This window comes from Lycium barbarum, chromosome 12 (genome assembly GCF_019175385.1).
Source record: "Lycium barbarum isolate Lr01 chromosome 12, ASM1917538v2, whole genome shotgun sequence".
Taxonomy (NCBI): domain Eukaryota; kingdom Viridiplantae; phylum Streptophyta; class Magnoliopsida; order Solanales; family Solanaceae; genus Lycium; species Lycium barbarum.
In genome coordinates, this window is record NC_083348.1 from 37,795,400 (window position 1) to 37,818,933 (window position 23,534).

General features: G+C 38.2%; 1 pseudogene; it reads right to left on the bottom strand.

Moving 5' to 3' along the window:
- Positions 1-18,656: 18,656 nt before the first annotated feature.
- Positions 18,657-23,304, bottom strand: LOC132623852 (butanoate--CoA ligase AAE1-like; annotated as a pseudogene).
- Between the last annotated feature and the right edge of the window lie 230 nt (positions 23,305-23,534).

The following is a 23,534-nucleotide window of genomic DNA, read 5'->3' on the forward strand; positions in this document are numbered from 1 at the left end:
GCTGCGAGCAGGGCGAAGGCATGCATTATATATATATACACACACACACACACACACACACACACACACACACACACACATATATACATACATACTCATGCTGCATCAAAAGTTCATATGCACATACATGTTTATCAGAGTTGGTTACAGGTACAGATTGAGTCTGTTACTCTTTTATCATCCGAGTCGAGATATATTGTTTCAGTTATGCCTTACATACTCGGTACATTGTTCATACTGACGTCCCTTTGCCTGGGGGCGCTGCGTTTCATGCCACGCAGGTGTATACAGATGAGTAGAAGACTGGTGAGCTCCATCTCAGTTCGGAGTGTTGCCGAGTTAGAGTACTTATGTTATGGTATCTCGTGTATGTTAGAGACTTTTGCAGACAGTGTCCTGTGGATAGTGCGTCGAGATGTCGACAATTGTGTAAAACGACCATGTAGGTCGATGTGTTTTTATGCTTTATTTTTTTTAAAGATTTTATTGTGACTAAAGGTTTTCTTTGAATTAATGATAAGGGAGAAGTCCCTGATTTGACGAAGGAGTTTTATTGAAAAGTTTTTCTTTTTACCTGACGGAAGCGTCATTTCGTAAATTAAAGGTTCACATAAAGTTGTGACTTCTAGATGGGATAGTAGTATGGCACTCAGCCGAGTAGGGTCTTGGGTGTCAGTCGCGGCCCTCCGGTTTGGGTCGTAACACGTATTGGTTTGCTATTTAATTTTGATGATTCATGTATCCTCTAAAAATAAAGGTAGGCATGTTTAATCATGAGATACATTTCACACTGCTAAAATAGTTTTTTAGGAAAGTGTCTAGCACGAGTACTCAAGACAATTCGTGTATTTGCTCAAAAAATTATCGTAGTAATATTGTTCGGAATAAACCCGTCACAGAAATAATATTTACGGTATTTACAACGGATGAATAATGTAGCACCGTGATACGGTTAATCAACAAGAATGAGCGATTATGATACCAAGATTATTACGTGGAAATCAAAGGGAAAAAACTATGAGCCAAGAGGTGCAACTGATATCACTATAGCAAGGATTTTACACTTTGTAGGTCTGAGTAAAATACTCTAAAGACTACTACACACTCAAAAGAAATAACTCTCTTTTAAAATTTCACACCTCACTACAATATCACTCACACTGTCTATTTTTCCTCATAGACTATTTCTCTATCTGTGAATGCCTTATTAAGTATAGAGAGCAGTGAGTAGGAATGTATTTATCCTTGTATTGCTGAGTTAGCAATTAGTTAGTTAAGGTTAGTGCACATTAGCAGTTAGTTAGAAGTTAGTTAGGCGTAAGTTAGTGTATATTAGCTGTAGACAGATTGTTGTAGATATTTTACATTCTCTAGTGATTTGTATATAAGGATCTAATCATCACTCAATACATTTGAGTTTGTAGTTCATAAATCTGTGACTCCATTTTTCCTCTCTTCTCTTGCTTTTGCATATTTTCCACATCATTACAGTTTTCTCTACATTGTTAATTGTAGTGTTTATGTAACTGCATAATTTCTTCCTAATTTTATTATGGTATCAGAGCAAGGTGATTAAGGAATCTATGTTGGATTACAATTGCTATTTTAACTTTTCTTTTGAATCGCGATAAATTGCAAATTTGTGTTTTTTTTTTGGCTCTATTGTTCTTCTTCGCAAGTTTTTTTTTTTGGGCTTGTGTTGCTGTTGACATCAGTTGAAATTGTTCAAAGTTTCATTGCAATTTGTCAATCATGGTTAACACAACAGTTGAGAGACTTCAGATTCTAGTGTTGCCAGCACGAATTCCGCAATTAATGTAAGTAGCCCTCTTTACATTCATCCTTCCAATACTTCCAATGTAATTTTAGTTCCAATACAATTCGATGGAATAGGATATCGCTCATGGAGGAGGAGTGTGTTGCGATCCTTGTTGGTGAAAATTAATTTAGGGTTTATTAATAGAGAGTGTAAGAAACCAGATGACAATCCCCTAAACTATGTCAGTGGGAAAGATGTGATGATATGGTCACAGCTTGGATTTTGAACTCAATCTCAAAAGAAATTGCAGATAGTGTGGAGTATGTGGGTGATTCTCATCATGAACTTTGGGTAAAATTGGAGGATAGATATGATCAAGCTAATTGAGCCAAATTATACCAAATCCAAAAGGAGATAAACGACCTTAGTCAAGGAAGCTTAGATATTACTAGTTACTATACACGAATGAAGAAACTTTGGGAGGAACTAAGTACCTTGACAGCTAAACATCAGTGCAAGTGTAAACGTACTTGTGGAGCCAAGGAACTGATGCATGAATCAGAATAGGACAGATGATTGATTCAGTTCCTCATGGGACTAAATGAAGTCTACACAATAATTAGAGAAAGCATTCTAATGATGAATCTCTTGCCCTCAATGGGACAAGCTTTTGCATTACTTATGCAAGAGGAAAAGCAAAGGGAGCTTAGACCAAGCATTTATGCATTTGCTGAATCCTCTTCTATGAATGTGAGTACATAAAGTGGAAATAGAAGAAACTTTAGGACAAATTACACTCCCAATAATAACCATAAAAACTATATTGGTAATAATAGAGGTAGACTGGTTTGTGAACACTGCAAAAGGCGAGGACACATTAAGGATAAGTCTCACAAGTTACATGGATATCTCTCTCAAACACATCAGAATGGTCAAGGTTTAAACAGCTACAATGAAAGAAACCAAGGATACAATCATAATGCTGGTCAGGGTTACAATCTCAATGGTACCAACTACAACACTAATAATTACAATCAGAGAACTCAAAGTTATAATTAGAATTCTAGGTTTGCAAGGGGTAAGGGAATTGCACAAATGCACATGGAGGAGGTCCTGATGTGATATCTATGAAGGGTGAAAATTTTGAGAACCTGAATGAAAATCAGAAGGTTAATCTGACTAAAGAGCAATATAGTCAAATAGTGAATCTCCTTTAGCATTTTGGAACTGGAAATACAGGAGAAGCATCTACTAGCATTACACAGAATTGTTGAACAACAAACTTTGTAGGCATTGTAACTTGTGCTTCTTTTGTAGATTTTGGTAAACTGTCTTGTAGATGTTTTAAATCAAGAGCTCAACTATGGAGTATAGATTCAGGAGCCTCACACTATATGACATTCAATAAAGATCACCTAACCAATATCATTCATTGCCATAACCTCTACTAGTTAAGTTACCAAATAGGTACCAAGTGAAGGTCATAGAGATTGGCAATTTAACTATCACACCAAAGATCTTTTTGCACAGAGTTCTATTTGTGCCCTCATTCAAATGTAATCTCATTTCTTTCAGTTCCTTAGAAGTGCATCTAAATGTATTGCATCTTTTTCTGATACATCTTGTCTTCTGCAGGCCCCATCTCTGAAGAGGGCTCTGGAGATTGGTAAACTACATGATGGTCTTTACTTCTTATGCGCAGACTGCTTGAAGAAAGGCAATGCTGCTGATGAACACAAGAAGATATCTTCACCATGTTTTTCATCTCATTCTAATGAAGCAAATAAAGTGCATTATGCATGTCACTCCCATTCCCATTAGTCCATTCTTGTTGTAAATAGTTCCATTCATGAAAATAAAAATAGTGTATCTCTTTGTAATTCTCAGTTGTCTCATAGAAACAATGTTGATTTGTTGTGGCACTATAGACTTGGTCATGTACCTTTTTCTAAGATGAAAGGACTACTAACCATTCTTGTCAAGTTCTCATCTAAACAATTATTTTTTTGCACCATATGCCCTATGACTAGACCAAAAAGATTGCCATTCCCAGAAAAAACCATTAGCACAACTGAAATTTTTGAAATTGTAGACATTGATATGTGGGGGCCCTATCATGTTCCTACTCATGATAATGACAAATATTTCCTCACAATAGTAGATGACCATAGTAGATCCACTTGGACTCACCTTGTTAGTTGCAAAAGCATTGCACTGCATATCATCAAAGCCTTTATCACAATGGTTGAAACACATTTGAAAACCATTTTAAAACTCATAAGAACAGACAATGGTCTGGAATTCACCGGTAATGAAGCATCTCTATTCTTCCAAATCAAAGGTATACTCCATCATAAAACTTGTTCATACACACCACAATAAAATGGTGTGGTGGAAAGAAAGCACAAGCACTTAATTATTGGAAACAGCCAGGGCTCTTCTTTTCCAGTCTAAACTACCCTTGAGATACTTGGGAGACTGTGTTTTAGCAGCAAATCATATGGTTAATAGGTTGCCATCTACTCCCCTGAACAACAAATGCCCTTTTGAATTGCTTTACAAATAGAAAACCACCTACTCACATCTTAAAAGCTTTGGTTGCTTGTGTTACCCCACCTTTACCAAACCTCACAAAGAAAAATTTGGACCCTAGAACTACACCACATGTTTTCACTGGGTATCCTTTTGGAACAAAAGGCTTCCTTCTCCCTAAACTATCACATTACACCAACTGCATTAACACTTGATAGTCAGCAACTTGTAAGATATATCTAACAGTGAACTAAGCTCTTATGAAGAAGAAACTATGTATTCGTCCTGGCAAGCTGCAATGACACAAGAGTTTGAAGCATTACATGCTATCCAAACTTGGGGTCTTGTCCCTCTACCTGTTGGAAAAAGGGCCATTAATGTAAATGAGTATACAAAGCCAAGCATAAGGCTGATGGAAATGTATAAAGGTTCAAAGATAGGTTAGTGGTTAAGGGTTACACACAACATGCTAGAACAGATTACACTGAAACTTTTTCTCGAGTTGTCAAAATGACAACTGTTATAATCTTGATTGCTATGCACTAAAATGAAGAGGGGAATTTTCCAACTAGATGTTAACAATCCTTTCTGTTATGGGGGACTTACATAAGGAAGTGTATATGGAATTGCCCCAAGGGTTGGAGTCTGATGTAGAGGCGGATCTAGGATTTAAATTTTAGGGGTTCAATATCTTAAATTTTTAGCACTAAACCATTATATTTCTAAAGTTATGGGTTCATATCGAATATTTATTGTAATTTTAGTAAATTTTTACACATAAATTTATGTCCCGCATCAAAAGTTTAGGGTTCAATTGAACCCCCAAGTTATGGTGCTCCATCCGCCTCTGGTCTGATGTCCCTGGTTTGGTTTGCAAACTTACCAAGTCACTATATGTAGATGATGTATTGCTTACAGGAACTTATGAACAAGAGATAGCTGAATTGAAGTGTTTCTTACATGATACTTTCAAGATCAAAGACTTGAGCAGGTTGCATTATTTTTTGTGGTTAGAAATCTTATACAAAGAGGATGTTGCCCTCATCTCACAGAGGAAGTTTTCCTTGGATCTTCTCAAAGAATTTGAATTTCACCAATTTAGTAGTCTCACTTCTCCCTTAGATCCTACAATAAAACTCCGAGTTAATGAAGGAGCTGCTATTTCAGACCCTACTTACTATAGAAAACTAGTGGGAAAACTATTGTTTCTCACTAACACAAGGTTGGACATTGCTTATGGAGTTCAACATCTTAGTCAATTTATGCAAGATCCAGGGAACCACATCTTCAGGCGGCATACCACATGCTGATATATTTAAAGAAGTATCCTACTTTGGGGGTGTTCATGTCTAATTCAGCTGGTTTTTCAGTCAGGACATATTGTGATTCTGACTGGGCTGCTTGCCCAGACTCAAGGAAGTTGGTTTCAGGATTCATTGTGCTTCTTGGATCTAGTACTACTAGCTGGAAGTCAAAGAAGCAAGAAGCCATCTCCTTATCCTCAGTAGAAACTGAATATAGAGCACTAAGGAAAGTGGTTGGAGCATTGGTGTGGTTGGGCAGGCTATTTACTAAGTCCCATACCATTTCCCAGTCCCATATCTGTTTACTATGACAGCCAATCTGCATTGCATATTGCTAGGAACCCTGTGCTCCATGAGAGGACCAAACATATCGAGGTTCACTGTCACATTGTGAGGACCAAGCTGCAAGAGAGTCTCATATCCCTTCATCACGTTAGTACTAGTGAACAACTTGCTGACATTCTTACCAAAGCAATTACTGGTGTCAAACATTCAAATATCTTGAGCAAGTTGGTTGTGCTTCCCTCACTTCTAACTTGGGGGTGGGGGGTGAGGGGTATTAAGAATAGAGAGTAGTGAGTAAGAATGTATTTATCCTTGTATTGCTGAGTCGACATTTAGTTAGTTAAGGTTAGTGCACATTAGCAGTCAGTTAGAAGTTAGTTAGGTGCAAGTTAGTGTATCTTAGCTGTAGACAGATGGTTGTAGATATTTTACATTCTCTACTGATTTGTATATAAGAATCTAATCATTGTTAAATACATTTGAGTTTGCAGTTCATAAATCTGAGACTACATATTTCCTCTCTTCTCTTCCTTTTGCATATTTTCTAGATCATTATAGTTTTCTCTACATTGTTAATTGCAGTGCTTATGTAACTGCATAATTTGTTCTTAATTTTGTCATGTCTCACTCTTCTTTCTCTCTTTGTTTGGTGTGTTTACAAATGAAAGAAATGCTCTCCATTTATAGGAGACCAAACTTGGCCTCCAAGCACAAAAAGAAGAATTAGAAAAAGATCAAAAAAATTTCATCCACGAATTTTGCCTTTGGCTCCAAGTAAGACTTCCAACCAAGTAAAATTGGCACAAGTTAATTACAACCAAATGGGATGGACTTCATCAATTATTTTATTTTTCCAGCTATTATTTGACTAACAAATACCCCCTCCGTTTCAATTTATGTAAACCTACTACTATTTGGGAACTGTACGAGGTGGTTCTTTGACCACATTTTCCTTACATTTTTTTAATTATTTAAATTATAAATTATCATAACTTATAGTAACTTTTATGTAATTTCTAAATATAAGTATATTTTATTTTTACAAACTTGAAAAAATTTATGTCAAAACTTATGGTCATAAGTTAAAGTTTGACCCTCGTTATTATTGCTACAATCAGTATCCCCATTATTGATGATATCAGTATCTCCTATTATTATTTTCGATTTTGCAATATCGTAGGAATGCTTGAGATTAGAGGCTACAGGCATTTCAAATGAAGTGAAAGCTTAGGACAATAGAGCTACAATTGCACAAGGGACCAAAAAAGTTGATCGAATACATAAATCAGCTAGCTATGGTGTAAACTTTTGCAACTTTACCTTACTGAGTAGAATCATCTGTTACTGTTCTGCTTAAAACTTAGGACTTCATAGCCTCTATTCTTTTACAAAGTTCGTAGAAGGCAACAAATACCCTGTAAATTTCATTTGACAAATAAATGAAAGAAAAATCTGTGTGTTTCTATGTCACGTCCCAAAATACCCGCTAGACGTGATTGACACCCAACAAACACCACCCGCCAGACGAACCATATATCATACTCTTAATCATTTACAAAAGCACTAAAAGAAAATAAGTGAAGGTCCAACAACGTTATTAATGATAAAAATGCGAAATAGTCGCCAACCAAATCCATAATCGATTTATGAAAACCAACCAACGCTAAGATAAAAAAGAATCTCTAGCTCACATCCCACGCTAAGACCATGGAGCATCTAACAGAGTTACATGAGTTTGAGTGTCGGGCATGTAAACCCAAAATAAAAGAAATAACTAGAAATAAACTAGATAAAACTGAAATGGCTGCCTCCACGAACAATGCGATGGCTCACCTCAGCAACGGAATCCACTCACGAAGTCTTCAATTACCAGCCTCGTTCTCAACGACAGTGTCTGCATGGACATGCAGGTAAGGAGTGAGTTATACATAAATATAACCCAGTAAGATCCTCGACCCGCCACTTCAAATACCCCTGGAACAAGTGTTAGAAAATACAAACACACAACAGGCACAAAAATATTATGCACATGAATATATCATTATATAATAGCAACCAAGGTCCAAACCACTGTTTATCAAATATATTATATATCTCAACTCAATTTACACTACGAATCGTCATAAGTGGCAGTTAAAGAATTAGTCAACACTATGAATCCACGGCAGCATACATAATGTGCCAAATATGTCAGGAAGCATACACAATGCTAAGGGAAGCATACACAATGCCCTAATATTATCAAGAAGCATACACAATGCTAAGGGAAACATACACAATGCCCAAATATAATCAAGAAGCATACACAGTGCTAAGGGAAGCATACACAATGCTAAGGCAAGCATACACAATGTCCCAATATCATGGCTCACAGCTATATCACATCACAAAATAATTTATAAAGAGTGTTTTGGATTATTTGAAAATAAAGTATATGCGGTTGGCCTTAAGGACCACCGATTCTGCCAAGCACACGCTCGCCCCAACACATGGACCAGGCAGACAAAACATATTTTTAAAACGGGTTTTGAAAAGCAAGTACCCAAAGCTTAAAGTCTCACTTACCTCAAATTCACAATTCAAGCACACTTTCCAATAAATCAAAACTACGTTCTCAAGTCTCCGGTTTGCCTCAAACTACACAAAAACGGATTTAGAATGGTCAAAACCCTTAGGGTAAACCACTTCTATATTTTTAGAGGCTTACACGGTTAAAGTCAAATTTTAAAGAACGAAAACGCCCTCTGGTCAATGTGTTCAAAACCCGACAAGACTTATGTTTTCGGAAAGGCCTTACCGAGAGGATTCCAACGATATATAGAAGTCTAAAATCCGACGCTATTTGCCCTTTAAAATCAATGATTTTGGTTGAAGAACCCTAGAGCTAAACTTTTTCAATTCCTCAAAATATCCCCATGTTTTCACCATAAAGATTCACCCATAATTATGTAATAAACTTAAATAAAATATTAGAGTCATTACCTTGATGATTTGGGATGAAAGTTCTTGTTTTTATCCTCTCTTTTCCTTTCTATTTCTCCCTTTCTTTTCCTTTGTCCCACTGGTTTTTTTTCTCCTTCCGTTGGCACGTTTCCCTTTTTTTTTCCTTTTCCTTTTCCGTTTTGGGCTTGGCCCACTAAATTGCTTCTTTTTCTATTTTCTCTTTAATTCTAATTACGAATTTCTTTTCTTTTAAATTCCTTTTAGCTAAAATTACCAACTAAACCCTTATTTAAAAATTGGGTTATTACATTCTCCACCACTTCAAATAACGTTCGTCCTCGAACGGATCTAGATCATACCTGTCGCGTCAAATAATTGAGGATATTTATCTCGCATATCCGTCTCAGACTCCCAAGTAGCCTCCTTGGTTGGATGATTACGCCATAACACTTTGATTGAAGCTACATTCTTCGACCTCAATTGTCGCACTTGCCTATCAAGAATAGATATCGGACCCTCATCATTAGTCAAATTTTCATCGAGCTCCACATCCTCTGGTTGAATCTTATGGCTGTCATCGCCAACATATCGTCTTAGCATAGACACGTGAAATACAGGATGAATAACAGACAATCTCGGAGGTAAAGCAAGTCTATATGCCACCAACCCAATTCGATCCAAAATCTCATAAGGACCCATGTACCTGGGAGTTAACTTACCTTTCCGACCGAATCTCATAACTCCTTTCATAGGGGATACTTTTAGAAAGACTTTTTCCCCCTTCATGAACTCCATATCACGTACTTTGTTATCTGCATAGGACTTTTGTCTGTTTTGTGCTGTCCGACGCTGTTCTCGTATCAATGCAACTTTTTCCAAGGCTTGCTGAACTAGATCCGGACCTAATAGTTGTGCTTCATCCGGTTCGAACCATCCAACTGGTAAACGACACCTGCGACCATATAGAGCCTCAAACGGCGCCATCTGTATACTCGGTTGGTAGCTGTTATTATAAGCAAACTCTGCCAAAGGCAATTGATCATCCCAATGACCACCAAAATCAATCACGCAAGCTCTAAGCATGTCCTCTAAAATTTGAATAACTCGCTCAGACTGTCCATCAGTTTGTAGATGAAAAGTTGTACTCAACTCGACCTGTGAACCCAACGACTTCTGAAAAGACTTCCAAAACTCAGCAGTACATTGTGCACCTCGATCAGATATTATAAAAAGAGGCACACCATGAAGTCGTACTATCTCACGGAGGTAAATATTTGCTAACTGCTCTGCGGTATGAGTAACCTGAACTGGTATAAAATGAGCGGATTTGGTGAGTCTATCCACAATCACCCAGACTGAGTCATGTTTCTTGAAAGTATTCAGCAAACCAACTACGAAATCCATCGTAATCCTTTCCCACTTCCACTCTAGGATAATCAAGTTTTGCATTACTCCGTCGGGTTTTTGATGTTCATATTTGACCTGCTGACAATTTAAGCAACTTGTCACCTGTTTAAAAATATCAGCCTTCATACCTTTCCACCAATATAATCCACGCAAGTCTTGGTACATCTTCGTAGCACCTGAGTGGATGGAGTATCGCGAGCTATGAGCCTCTTCAAGAATTAGTTGCTTCACATTACCCACCATAGGAATACACAGTCTACCATGACAACGTAACACGCCTTCGCCATCAATAGAGAATGACTTAACGCCCCCATTTTGCACTCGATCTCGCAGTCTAGCAAGACGGGGATCTTCATTGGCAAGCCTTGACCTGCCCCACTAAGGACGATTGTGTCACCATAACTGCAAGTAACCTGCCCTGTACTGTATGATCAATCCGAACTCCGCGGTTGGCTAATGACTGAATATCCTTAGCCATAGGTCGTTCTTCAGCAGTAAATCGGGCCAAGTTGCCCATAGACTTTCTACTTAAGGCGTCTGCCACCACATTCGCCTTACCAGGATGATACAAAATAGTAAGATCATAATCTTTAAGTAACTCTAACCACCGTCGCTGTCTCAAATTCAGATCTCTTTGCTTGAATATGTATTGAACACTCTTGTGATCAGTATAGATTTCACACGACTCACCATAAAGATAGTGACGCCAGATCTTGAGTGCAAATATAACTGCGGCCAGTTCTAAGTCATGAGTTGGATAATTCTTCTCATTTTTCTTTAGCTGTCGAGACGCATAAGCTACCACTTTACCATTCTGCATCAAGACACAACCCAACCCGACTCGAGATGCATCACAATAAATGGTGAAACCACCCTCATCAGTAGGTAAGGTCAAAATCGGAGCCGTAGTCAATGCAGTCTTTAATTTCTGAAAGCTTTCTGAACATTCATCTGACCACTGGAATACCACACCTTTCTGAGTTAAACGTGTCAATGGAGCAGCTATTTTCGAGAAACCCTCCACAAACCTTCTGTAATATCCAACTAGTCCCATGAAGTTGCGTATCTCTGGGGGAGTAGTGGGTTGAGGACAATCTCGAACTGCTTTAATTTTCTTTGGATCAACTTGAATCCCATCTCGGGACACCACGTGTCCTAAAAAGGAAACTGTGCTCAACCAGAACTCACATTTTGAGAACTTGGCATAAAGCTTTCGTTCCTTAAGTGTCCGTAGCACAATTCTCAAGTGTTGTCCATGCTGAGCCTCACTCCGAGAGTAGACCAAAATATCATCAATGAACACAATCACAACATGGTCTAAGTATGGCTTGAATACCCTGTTCATGAGGTCCATAAATGTTGCGGGGGCATTAGTCAGCCCGAATGACATCACTAAAAATTCGAAGTGCCCATATTTTGTTCGAAAAGCTGTCTTGGAGATGTCCTCAGTCTTGATTCTCAGCTGATGATAACCTGATCTCAATTCGCTTTTGGAAAAATGAGTAGCACCCTGCAGTTGATCAAACAAATCATCAATACAAGGCAATGGATACTTATTCATGATAGTCGCCTTGGTCAGTTGTCTGTAGTCAATGCACATTCTCATCGTGCCATCTTTCTTCTTCACAAATAACACAAGTGCACCCCAAGGCGATACACTAGGCCTAATGAACCCCTTATCAAGTAGCTCTTGTAGTTGAGCCTTCAGTTCTCTCAACTCAGCTGGAGCCATACGATATGGAGGAATAGAGATAGGTTGAGTCCCTGGAACTAAATCAATGCTGAACTCGATTTCTCTCATCGGGGGTAGGCCGGGTAAATCTTCAGGAAAAACATCCGCAAATTCGCGAACAACAGGAACACTATCAATAGTAACATTCTCCGCTCGAGTATCATGAACGGTGACAATAAAACCCAAACACCCATGTTTAATCATTCGGCGTGCCTTTACATAAGATATTATTTTTCCTTGAGTCACAGGAGTCATGCCTTTCCACACTAAAATTTCTCCAGGAAAATTAAAAAGTATAAGCTTAGCATAGAAATCAACCGATGCATAACATGATGCCAACCAATCCATGCCCATAATCACATTGAAAGCGGACATCGGTAACACACATAGATCAACTACGGTGTCCCTGCCCTGAACAGATATCACACAATCTCTATAAACTCTATCCACTAATATACTCCCCCCCCCCCCCCACTGGGGTTTCTACCACATACGGCACATTAATAGACTCAACTCTCCGTTCTAAGAATATAGCAAAAGAAAGAGATATATACGAATACGTAGAACCGGATCAATAAGAGCATATGCACCATGAGAACCAACAGTAATAATACCTGTGACTACTGCATTAGATGCCTCGACATCCTGTCTGGTCATAGCAAAGAATCTCGATGGTCCACCCCCCTCGCTGAGCAACCTGTGCACCCTATCTACCCTGTCCACGAGCACCCTGTGGAGTGGTCCTAGCTGGCTGAATCTGACCCTGTGTAGCTGTAGTAGTTCCCCGCGGCTGTGTAGTAGCTCGACTAGCACCAGAATTTCCTTTAGGACAGTATTTAGCAATATGCCCCTTTTCACCACAAGTAAAACAAGCCCCATCTGCCCCAAAGCAACACCACTGTGATTTCTACCACAGTTAGAACACCTCGGATGATAACCTGACTGATATGAGCTATTACCCTTCCTCTGCATTTGCTGCTGGCCCTGTCTAGCGGAATAACCACTAGAAAACTGCACCACTGATTCTGACTGAGTAGATCTGGACTGCCCACGATAAAAACCACTCTTGCCCCCAGATGGAGCACCACTAAACTCACTTGTGTTACGTGGCTTTTTGCTTTCAAGCTCAACTTTGTCTATCTCTAGATAGGACTCATAACGGAGAGCAGTGTCAACTACATCTGAATAGGTACCATATCGCACATCTCGTACCACAGGACCACGATAGCGATGCTCAAGTCCATCCACAAATCGTCTCACCTTCTCTCTCGGATCCTCTACCAAATAAGGTACATACCTGGATAAATCTGTAAACTTGGCCTCATATTCTGTAACGGTCATAGTTCCCTGCCGCAGATTATTGAACTGACGTCTCATGTCATCTTGCTTGCTTAATGGAATAAACCTGTCCTTAAACAATGCTAAAAATTCTGACCAAGTAATAGGTGGTAACCCTGTTGGTCCACCTCTTTGAATCGAAATCCACCAAGACTCTGCAGAGCCTGAGAATAAGAAAATGGCAAATTCAACACCACGAGTCTCCTTCAGCCCCAACGTAGTCAATATCTTTTCACAACGATCAATGAACTTCTGAGGTTCAATAGAAGTTGGTGAAACATCAAACTCTGGTGGCTTAAGATCCATGAAATTCTTAAACTCCTTAGATTGCCCTGCAGACTGGACAACCTGTTGAGGGGCCAATTGAGGTGTCTGATTAGCTGCAACATTCAACTGAACTTGAACTTGTGCTTGTGAAGTAGCCTGAGGACCTGGAATTCCACCATGATTAGGCGCCAATGCCTCCAACACATTCAATAATCTGGTCACCATATCTGCGGGCATAGTAATAGTAGGGGCAGCAGCTGGTACCGGTGGAGTGTTCTGAACCACTTGTTCCTGTACTTGCTCTGACGCAACTCGGGGCTGACCCCATTTACAACTTCAGGCTGAGGAGTGGCCTGAGTCCTAGTCTGAGCTCTAGTCTGATGAGCACTAGCTTGTCTACCACCGCGGGTAGCACTCTGTCCAGCACCACGTTTAGCAGATGAAGATGCGTGTTTCTTATCCATCTACGAAATAAATATTACAAGGTTAAACTTGATTCAACTCACGCACGAACAAGGAATGAAAGAAGGGAAAACTTCCTAGATGTCCAGTAGCCTCAAGGTCATAAGTATGGGCACCTACATACCCATGAACAAGATTCTACTAAACACTGCTCCATGACCGGACTTAAAGCCTAGGCTCTGATACCAACTTTGTCACGTCCCAAAATACCCGCTAGACGTGATTGGCACCCAGCAAACACCACCCGCCAGGCGAATCATATATCATACTCTTAATCATTTACAAAAGCACTAAAAGAAAGTAAGTGCAGGTCCAACAACGTTATTAACGATAAAAATGCGAAATAGTCGCCAACCAAATCCATAATCGATTTATGAAAACCAACTAACGCTAAGATAAAAAAAATATCTAGCCCACATCTCACGCTAAGACCATGGAACATCTAACAGAGTTACATGAGTTTGAGTGTCGGGCATGTAAACCCAAAATAAAAGAAATAACTAGAAATAAACTAGATAAAGTTGAAATGACTGCCTCCACGAACAATGCGGTGGCTCACCTCAGCAACGGAATCCACTCACGAAGTCTTCAATTACCAGCCTCGTTCTCAATGACAGTAGCTGCATGGACATACAGGTAAGGAGTGAGTTATACATAAATATAACCAGTAAGATCCTCGACGCGCCACTTCAAATACCCCTGGAACAAGTGTTAGAAAATACAAACACACAACAGGCACAATGTCACGACCCAACTAGGGGCCGCGACGGGTACCCGGAGCTAGTTACCGAGCACCGCTCACTCTACTACTTATCTAGCTCATTTAATATTCTTTTATCAATTTACATACCAGTTGTAGGAAAATCATAATTAAACAAACATAAATACTTTATATACAATTGCCTTTCGGCCATCAAAATAATATACACGCATATGAAAACGTCTTGTGAGACCATCTAACCCACACTGCGTATCTACGAGCCTCTACTAACATACTGTATATACATGGACGGAACAAGACTCCGTCGTGCCCAAAATATACATATATACCAAAAGGATAATCCTAAGCACCTCCGGACAATGGAGTGCTTTCAACCAGCTGACTGCTACTGAGGATCTGGGCCAAGCTCTCCTCTCTGTCTACATGTGGGCATGAACACAGCGTCCGAAGAAGGGACGTCAGTACGAATGTTGTACTGAGTATGAGAAGCAGAAACAATGAAAGAAAACATCAACAACATAGTGATAACATCAACGTGAAATATCTGGATCTGTCTGATAATCATAAAGGAAACCATGCGTGCCATCTTACTCATACTCATCCTCATAACATATATGCATCATATGCAAGCTGCCCGTCCATGTCGGAACGATGTGATAACCAATAATATTAGCCCGCGTCCAGGCCTCCCGCGTCCGGGGTACTATCTCATGCCGCCCACTAGTGGTGTCTGCCCATGCCAAAGGGTCATGGTGTATCTGTATAGCTGCCCGCCTTGGCGGTGACTGCCCGGCCAACTAGGCACGGTGTGAAATGCTCATGTCATGCTTATCATAAAATGCTCATAATAATAATATACTCATCATAAAATACTTATGTCATTGTAATACATGCATAAGGCTCAAGATCAACTTTATTCTATCGGGGTGACGTAAGGTCGTGATCCCCCGATTCCATTATGGAACAACTATTGATACTCTGCCTCACCTTGAAGGAACTAGTACATAAGGTGAGTGTAAGCGATAATTAACATCATCATTATACTAGCATCATCATATCCTATTCCTCATCTTATATAGACATTAAGGAGTTAGACTCTTAGCCTTTCAGACTATAAGAACTCATGAAGAGAATAGGAATTTCGTGCTACAAGATTCATGCCATCAGGAAGAAGGGACTAGCCTCACATACCTTGGTCGTTTAGCTAAGATATCGCTCACTCGTTCTCCTTCAATATCGCGTCGTTACCTTCATAAAGAATTCATATCAACATTAGCATACTAACTACAAGAACGCGTCGCTAATTCTAGGAGAAGTCGGACAGCGCTTCCTTTGCTCATACTACTTTCCATGTTGTATATTAACTCCCAACATTCATAACATTATTCACAATATCGCAATCAACAATCGTCGTTTACGTACATTTAGCAAAATCCACCATTTTCTTCCAATTTTCCCTTATTTAATGATTTTAACTCATCCTTGCATTTAATGCTTGTTTCATGATATAAACATCATTTATAACGTATTTGTACTCACAACACTCCAATATTCGTAGTTCAATTCCACTATCATTCATTCATGTCACTATTCATTCAATAATGACCTATTTCTATGTTCCTCTACATCTCAAGTGTCTAAGCTTTCCAATACTTCAAACAACATGGAATAATCATGAAACTTACCTTGGATAGTGGTTGAACAATCCTTAAGTTGAATTGTTTCACTTAGACAAAACCCTAGTTTCACCTTCTTGGGAATTACTTGACTTAGATGATCCCTTGATGTGTTTTTGCACTTGATTTCATAGGTTCAGTGTTGTTGTCCTTGATGTTCCTTGGATTCTTTTGAATTTCTATGGATGAAGTATGTGGAGAGTTCTGGAGCTTTTCTTGAAGTGTATGGATGAATAATGAAATAAAGTGAGCTTTGGTCCCTTTTTAATAATCCCAAAACCTGATCTTTAATGAACTCTCGTCGGGTGAACAGTGGTCGTAAACTGCAGTTTACGGACCGTATTGTGGTTTACGGTTCGTCTTCCATGATCGTGTTTAAGCAATTCAAAAACAGAAGGTTTGGCTGAGTGTCATGGCACTTTACGACTGGGGTTTACGGTCCGTAAACCAGTTTACGGGCCGTCCTCCAAGTCGTTTTTAATCATTTTCACCATTTACAGAAAGTCTTGGCTGAGGGACCTGGTGGTTTACGACCTGGTTTACGGTCCGTAAACCAGTTTACGGGCCGTATTCTGGGTCATTTTTAACCATTTCAACACTTAACAGAAACTTGAGATTTTTGACGCAATGAAAGACGATTGCACTATACGGTCCGTAAATCACTTTACGGGCCGTATAGTGCCATATACGACCACTGGGTGAAAATTTTTCTGCAACTTTATTATTTCCAGAAATGCAAAATTAGCCATTCCCGACTTAGTAAAACACCATACACTCAAGTCCTTCATTGTTCTACTCATCACACAAGTACGGAAAAATTTCCGAGGTGTAACACACAAAAATATTATGCACATGAATATATCATTATATAATAGCAACCAAGGTCCAAAACACTGTTTATCAAATATATTATATATCTCAACACAATTTACACTACGAACCGTCATAAGTGGCAGTTAAAGAATTAGCCAACACTATGAATCCACGGCAACATACATAATGTGTCAAATATGTCAGGAAGCATACACAATGCTAAGGGAAGCATACACAATGCCCCAATATCATCAAGAAACATACACTATGCTAAGGAAAGCATACACAATGCCTTAATATCATGGCTCATAGCTATATCACATCACAAAATAATTTATAAAGAGTGTTTTGGATTATTTGAAAATAAAGTATATGTGGTTGGCCTTAAGGACCACCGATTCTGCCAGCACACGCTCGCCTCAACACATGGACCAGGCAGACAAAACATATTTTTAAAACGGATTTTGAAAAGCAAGTACCCAAAGCTTAAAGTCTCACTTACCTCAAATTCACAATTCAAGCACACTTCCCAATAAATCAAAACTGCGTTCTCGAGTCTCCGGATTGCCTCAAACTACACAAAAACGGATTTAGAATGGTCAAAACCGTTAGGGTAAACCACTTCTATATTTTTAGAGGCTTAAACGGTTAAAGTCAAATCTTAAAGGACGAAAACGCCCTCTGGTCAATGTGTTCAAAACCCGACAAGACTTATGTTTTCGGAAAGGCCTTAACAAGAGGATTCCAACGATATATAGAAGTCTAAAATCCGACGCTATTTGCCCTTTCAAATCAATGATTTTGGTTGAAGAACCCTAGAGCTAAACTTTCTCTATTACTCAAAATATCCCCATATTTTCACCATAAAGATTCACCCATAATTATGTAATAAACTTAAATAAAAGATTAGAGTCATTACTTTGATGATTTAAGATGAAAGTTCTTATTTTTATCCTCTCTTTTCCTTTCTTTTTCTCTCTTTCTTTTCTTTTGTCCCACTGGTTTTTTTTTTCCTTTCGTTAGCACGTTTCCCCTTTTTTTTCTCTTTTTTTTCCTTTTCCTTTTCCTTTTTGGCTTGGCCCACTAAATTTCTTCTTTTTCTATTTTCTCTTTAATTCTAATTACGAATTTCTTTTCTTTTAAATTCCTTTTAGCTAAATTATCAACTAAACCCTTATTTAAAAATTGAGTTATTACATTCTAGTATGTGTAGACCAAAGCAGAAGACTTTGAAGACTGGGGAAAAAAAATGTAGAACATAAAATAGAAATAAGTCAGATATAGTGTCTATTGGATTATACTTATATTTATTGTTAGTTTAATCAAAATTTATACTAGCATTGCAATTTAACATGTTATAGAAGGTTGATTGCTTTATTTTCAGGTTACTAATTCCACATATGGGGGGGGAGGGGGGGGGGGGTGGTTACCTGTAAGAACTTTTTAAATGACCGGATATCCCAGTTTGTGGAACAGAGCATTTCTCTTGCTGGAATATAAACTTAAATATACAAATGAAAGTTATTACTAGCAATGTACAATATTGAACTGAATAGCATGAAGAATGATACACTGACTATTTAGCTAATGACCTTCATAGAGTCATCCCAGTGCTAATGCTTCATTTCGTTCGGAAAAGACTGCCCAAGGCTTTGGCCTTCTCCCTTAGGATAAATTTCTGTATCTTTCCAGTTGAAGTTTTTGGGAGATCCTGAAATATAACTGTCCGAGGTGCCATGTAATGAGGCAAATTATCCCTGCAGAAGTTGATAATTTCTTGTGCACTTAGATTGAATCCCTCCTTCAACTTCACGAATGCACAAGGTGTCTGTCCCCAGTGGTTATCTGGTCGAGCGACTACTGCTGCCTCAAGCACAGCTGGATGCCTATACAAAGCCCTTTCCACGTCAACAGTGCTTATATTCTCTCCACCAGAGATTACGATATCTTTCAAACGATCCTTAACTTCTATATAACCATCAGGATGTTTTACAGCAAGATCACCACTATGAAACCATCCACCTCTAAAAGCTTCCTCTGTTGCTTTTACATCTTTTAAATATCCGCTCATTACTGTATTTCCTCTAAACATAACTTCTCCCATTGTTACACCATCCGCGGGCACCTTCTCCATGGTTACAGAATCTCTTACATCGACTTCCTCTATACAAAGATGCTGCACTCCTTGTCTAGCTTTCAGTGTTAATGTTTCATCTGAAGGCAAAGAATCCCACTCAGGCTTCCACAAGCGATATGTACCTGAAGAGTTTGTTTCACGTAATGTCACTAAATTTTATCCACTATAACAGTAGTTATGAAATCATATTTTTGTCACATTAAATAATCATATGTAAAATTATCTTGTACCTGGACCATACGTCTCTGTTAGTCCATATAAATGATTTACTCCAAACCCCAACTCCTCCATTCTTGAAAGGATTTGTGGTGGTGGTGGTGAACCACCTGTCATAATCTTCACCTGGTGTGGAAGTGGCTTCCGGTCGCACGACGGCGTATTCACTATCATGTTCAAGACAGTAGGTGCACCACCCATATGTGTCACCTTGTACAGTGAAATACTTTCAAATATTTCTTTTGGAGATACACGTCTGATACAAACATTAGTGCCACCTACTGCTGCTAGACCCCAAATCAGGCACCACCCATTGCAGTGAAATGTTGGAACAGTCCAAAGATAAATAGGCAGTGAAGTCATTTCATGAAGCAAAAATGTTGCAATAGAATTGAGATATGCACCTCTATGACTGTAAACAACTCCTTTGGGTCTTGATGTTGTTCCAGAAGTATAGTTAATGCTTATAGGGTCAAGTTCAGTTACTGGTCACCTTATAGCAAAATTGCTATTCCCACTTCCAAGGAGACTTTCATATTCATAAATGTTAGAGTTCCCACAAGTAGGAGGGAAATTGTTAGATTTTTCTGAGATTATTGCAACAAGAAGAGGTGTTTTTGTTTTCTTGTTCTTGCTAGCAAGAAGAGAAAGGGCTTCTTGAGCAAGTTGGAGAAACCGTTGACCCACAAATATGATCTTTGCTTCTGAATGCATCAGAAGTGTTGATATCATAGCTGAATCGAGACGTGTGTTTAATGTACAAAGAACTGTTCCGGCCATTGGTACTGCAAAATGCAGCTCTTGTATTGCTGGTACATTAGGGGCTATTGTTGCAACCTACAGAAAAGAATTTCAAATTTATAAAAAGGAGGTGGATCATTTAAGTAGTTGTGTCATTAAATTGGTATAATAAGATAAGAAAAGTTAATTGAAAACGAAAAGAGTGAAAAAAACAAGAAGGGGATCCATATTATATACTTTAGAGCATCTGAAAAGGGATTTGCGCTGAAGGTATGGTTGAACTAAAAGCGGTGCCAAATGTTACAGCATTTTAGTACAAGCATGTTATTGTGGAAAACATAAGAGCTTCTTACTTAGTGCACTGCTTCTAAAATCTGAAAAGGAGAACTTGGTTATTACTATAATTAGGCTCACCAGCAAAATGAATAGAGGACTTGTGGAGTGAGGTAGGCTGGTTGAGATCCCGAATTAGTCGGACCACTGAGTTTTTCAGGTACTTAATGATTAAACTGATTAAGTAGAGGACTTGTGACAACGCGTAATCACATCAACCAAACTTCTTACAATCACTTCAGTGATACTACTAATTGTATCCATAATTCAAATTTAGAACAAATTGGTGCCTCATTTTCAAGCTCTAATTAGGTAGAGCAAGACATATACTATCAAGCTAACAACAGCCAGGTAAAAAGATTGACTTTTAATAGTCCAAAAACTGCGGCTATTGATCATAGTCCATAAAAATCAAGCCTAATTAAGTACCAAAGCTGATTAATATCTAATCAGTGTGCAATCTGCACAAGTACTTAAATCAGCCATAGCTCTAGCAAATCCCTTGCAACAACAAAAAGATTGGCTCTAACAAAAAAAACTTTATTATATGCTACACACAACTGACATTAGTTGTGTGAGGTTTCTTTTTGGTACACAAAAAAGTAGACCTAAATCTTATACTTTTGGATTCACTTTGTTGTGAGACAAAAAGAAGCTTCAGAACTAATGTCAGTCGTGCGAGTCACACAATAATAATTTTTGGGTGGAAATATAATTCGTCGTATGATCTCACAACCCACAAAACTCAGATCCCCTTACAGAACACAAGGAAAGGTATAATTTTTATTTATGTAGTGTATTTTAACCTGTTATAGTATAACATCTCTTAATCATTATATAAAATTAGTTGAATTTCTTAAGGGAAAAGGCTCAAATATGCCATCGAACTATCAGAAATGGCTCATTTATGCCACTCGTTGAAAGTTTGGCTCAAATATGCCACTGTCGTTACCTTTTTGGCTCATCCATGCCATTATTCACTAACGGTGGTTTTAAAATACCAGATATGCCACGTGGCAAAAATTTATTGGTCCACGTCACTTAAATGAAAACCAGCCAAAATAAATCCTAATTAAACCAACAGAAAAGGCTCAAATATGCCATCGAACTATCAGAAATGGCTCATTTATGCCACTCGTTGAAAGTTTGGCTCAAATATGCCACCGCCGTTACATATTTGAGCCTTTTCCGTTAAACTTATTTCAAATTATATTAAAAAAGAAACTATAGAAGATTATTTTCATATATATATTCTGAAAATGTTTGAAAAAAACTATTGTTAACGAAAATACAATCTCCAAACAGTAATAATAGTAAACAATTGCAAAAGTATATTTCTCACTTTTTTTATTATTAAATATTTTGCAAAATATGGGATAATTAATAGCTTACATAATTTAGGATAAAATAGTTAAGTTTAACATGAAAAGGTTATTGCAATATCAATTTCATAAAAAGGTTCATTAAATTAAGCGGAATAAATGTTATTTCTTAACATGCATCTTTTGAAAGGAAAAAGGATAGCTTAACGTAAGAACAATTTAGTTTTATTGACTTTTCATTTTTTTTTAATTGCGGAGTGTCAAAAAGGTAACGGCAGTGGCATATTTGAGCCAAACTTTCAACGAGTGGCATAAATGAGCCATTTCTGATAGTTCGATGGCATATTTGAGCCTTTTCCGTTGGATAAATTAGGATTTATTTTGGCTGGTTTTCATTTAAGTGACGTGGACCAATAATTTTTTGCCACGTGGCATATCTGGTATTTTAAAACCACCGTTAGTGAATAATGGCATGGATGAGCCAAAAAGGTAACAGCAGTGGCATATTTGAGCCAAACTTTCAACGAGTGGCATAAATGAGTCATTTCTGATAGTTCGATGACATATTTGGGCCTTTTCCGATTTCTTAATACCTGATTTGAAGGACCATTAACATAACAGTCACATACAAATAAAGGCAGTGAGTGTATATAATTAAGCTGAATCCAATTTGAAATAATTAACCTGGCAAGTGAATTTCTTCTCAAATTATTTTAAGAAACAAGTCAACACTCTCAACAGCATACAATTCATAACCATGTAACCTTGTTAAATAGGATGATGAAGTTGACATGAAATCTTACCACATCCCCACGAGAAATACCCAAGTGATGAACTAGAGCAGAAGCAAGCTTCAGACACCTATCATGGGTCTCTTCCCAAGTGTACATCACAGAATTAGAAGGATGGCCATAGATAACTGAAGTCCTTCACTGAAAACATTTGCTGCTCTTTCCAAGAAACTTATGGGTGTCAATGGAACATAATTTGCATCACATGATTTAACGGATGGCCATGACGACGACTGATCAGCTTCATGATGATGATGATGATCCATAGAAAGCTGGCATAACAAGAGGTGCCTCTTGGTGCGTGAAAGGTGAACTTGATTAGGACCATTAAAGATACATAATTTTGAGTCCTTTAGAAAGTGAGTCATGTTGATGGTGGAAGAGAGACTCATTTGAAATATGGAAGAGCTAGCAGCTGCAAAATAATTGCAAGCAGTGGGAGTATGACTTACTATGAAGAGTCTATATGTATGTACTTGTGTTGTACTCATTTGCGTTTGGCTTAATGCATATGCACCCTGAACTTGTCTTTTTTTTATTTTATTTTGACATCTTAACTAAGTGTTATTTCTATTGAACTTCGAAATTCGTCCTAGTGTGTCTATCAAACACAATCTAACTTAGATAATGTTCTATCTTCAATTTGGCAACATGCTAATATATATTGTAATTTAATTATGCCATCTTTTAGCTAAGATTAGCAGCAACTGAGAGGGAACAAAGAGAATGCTCTTAATTAAGTTGATAGTGAAAGA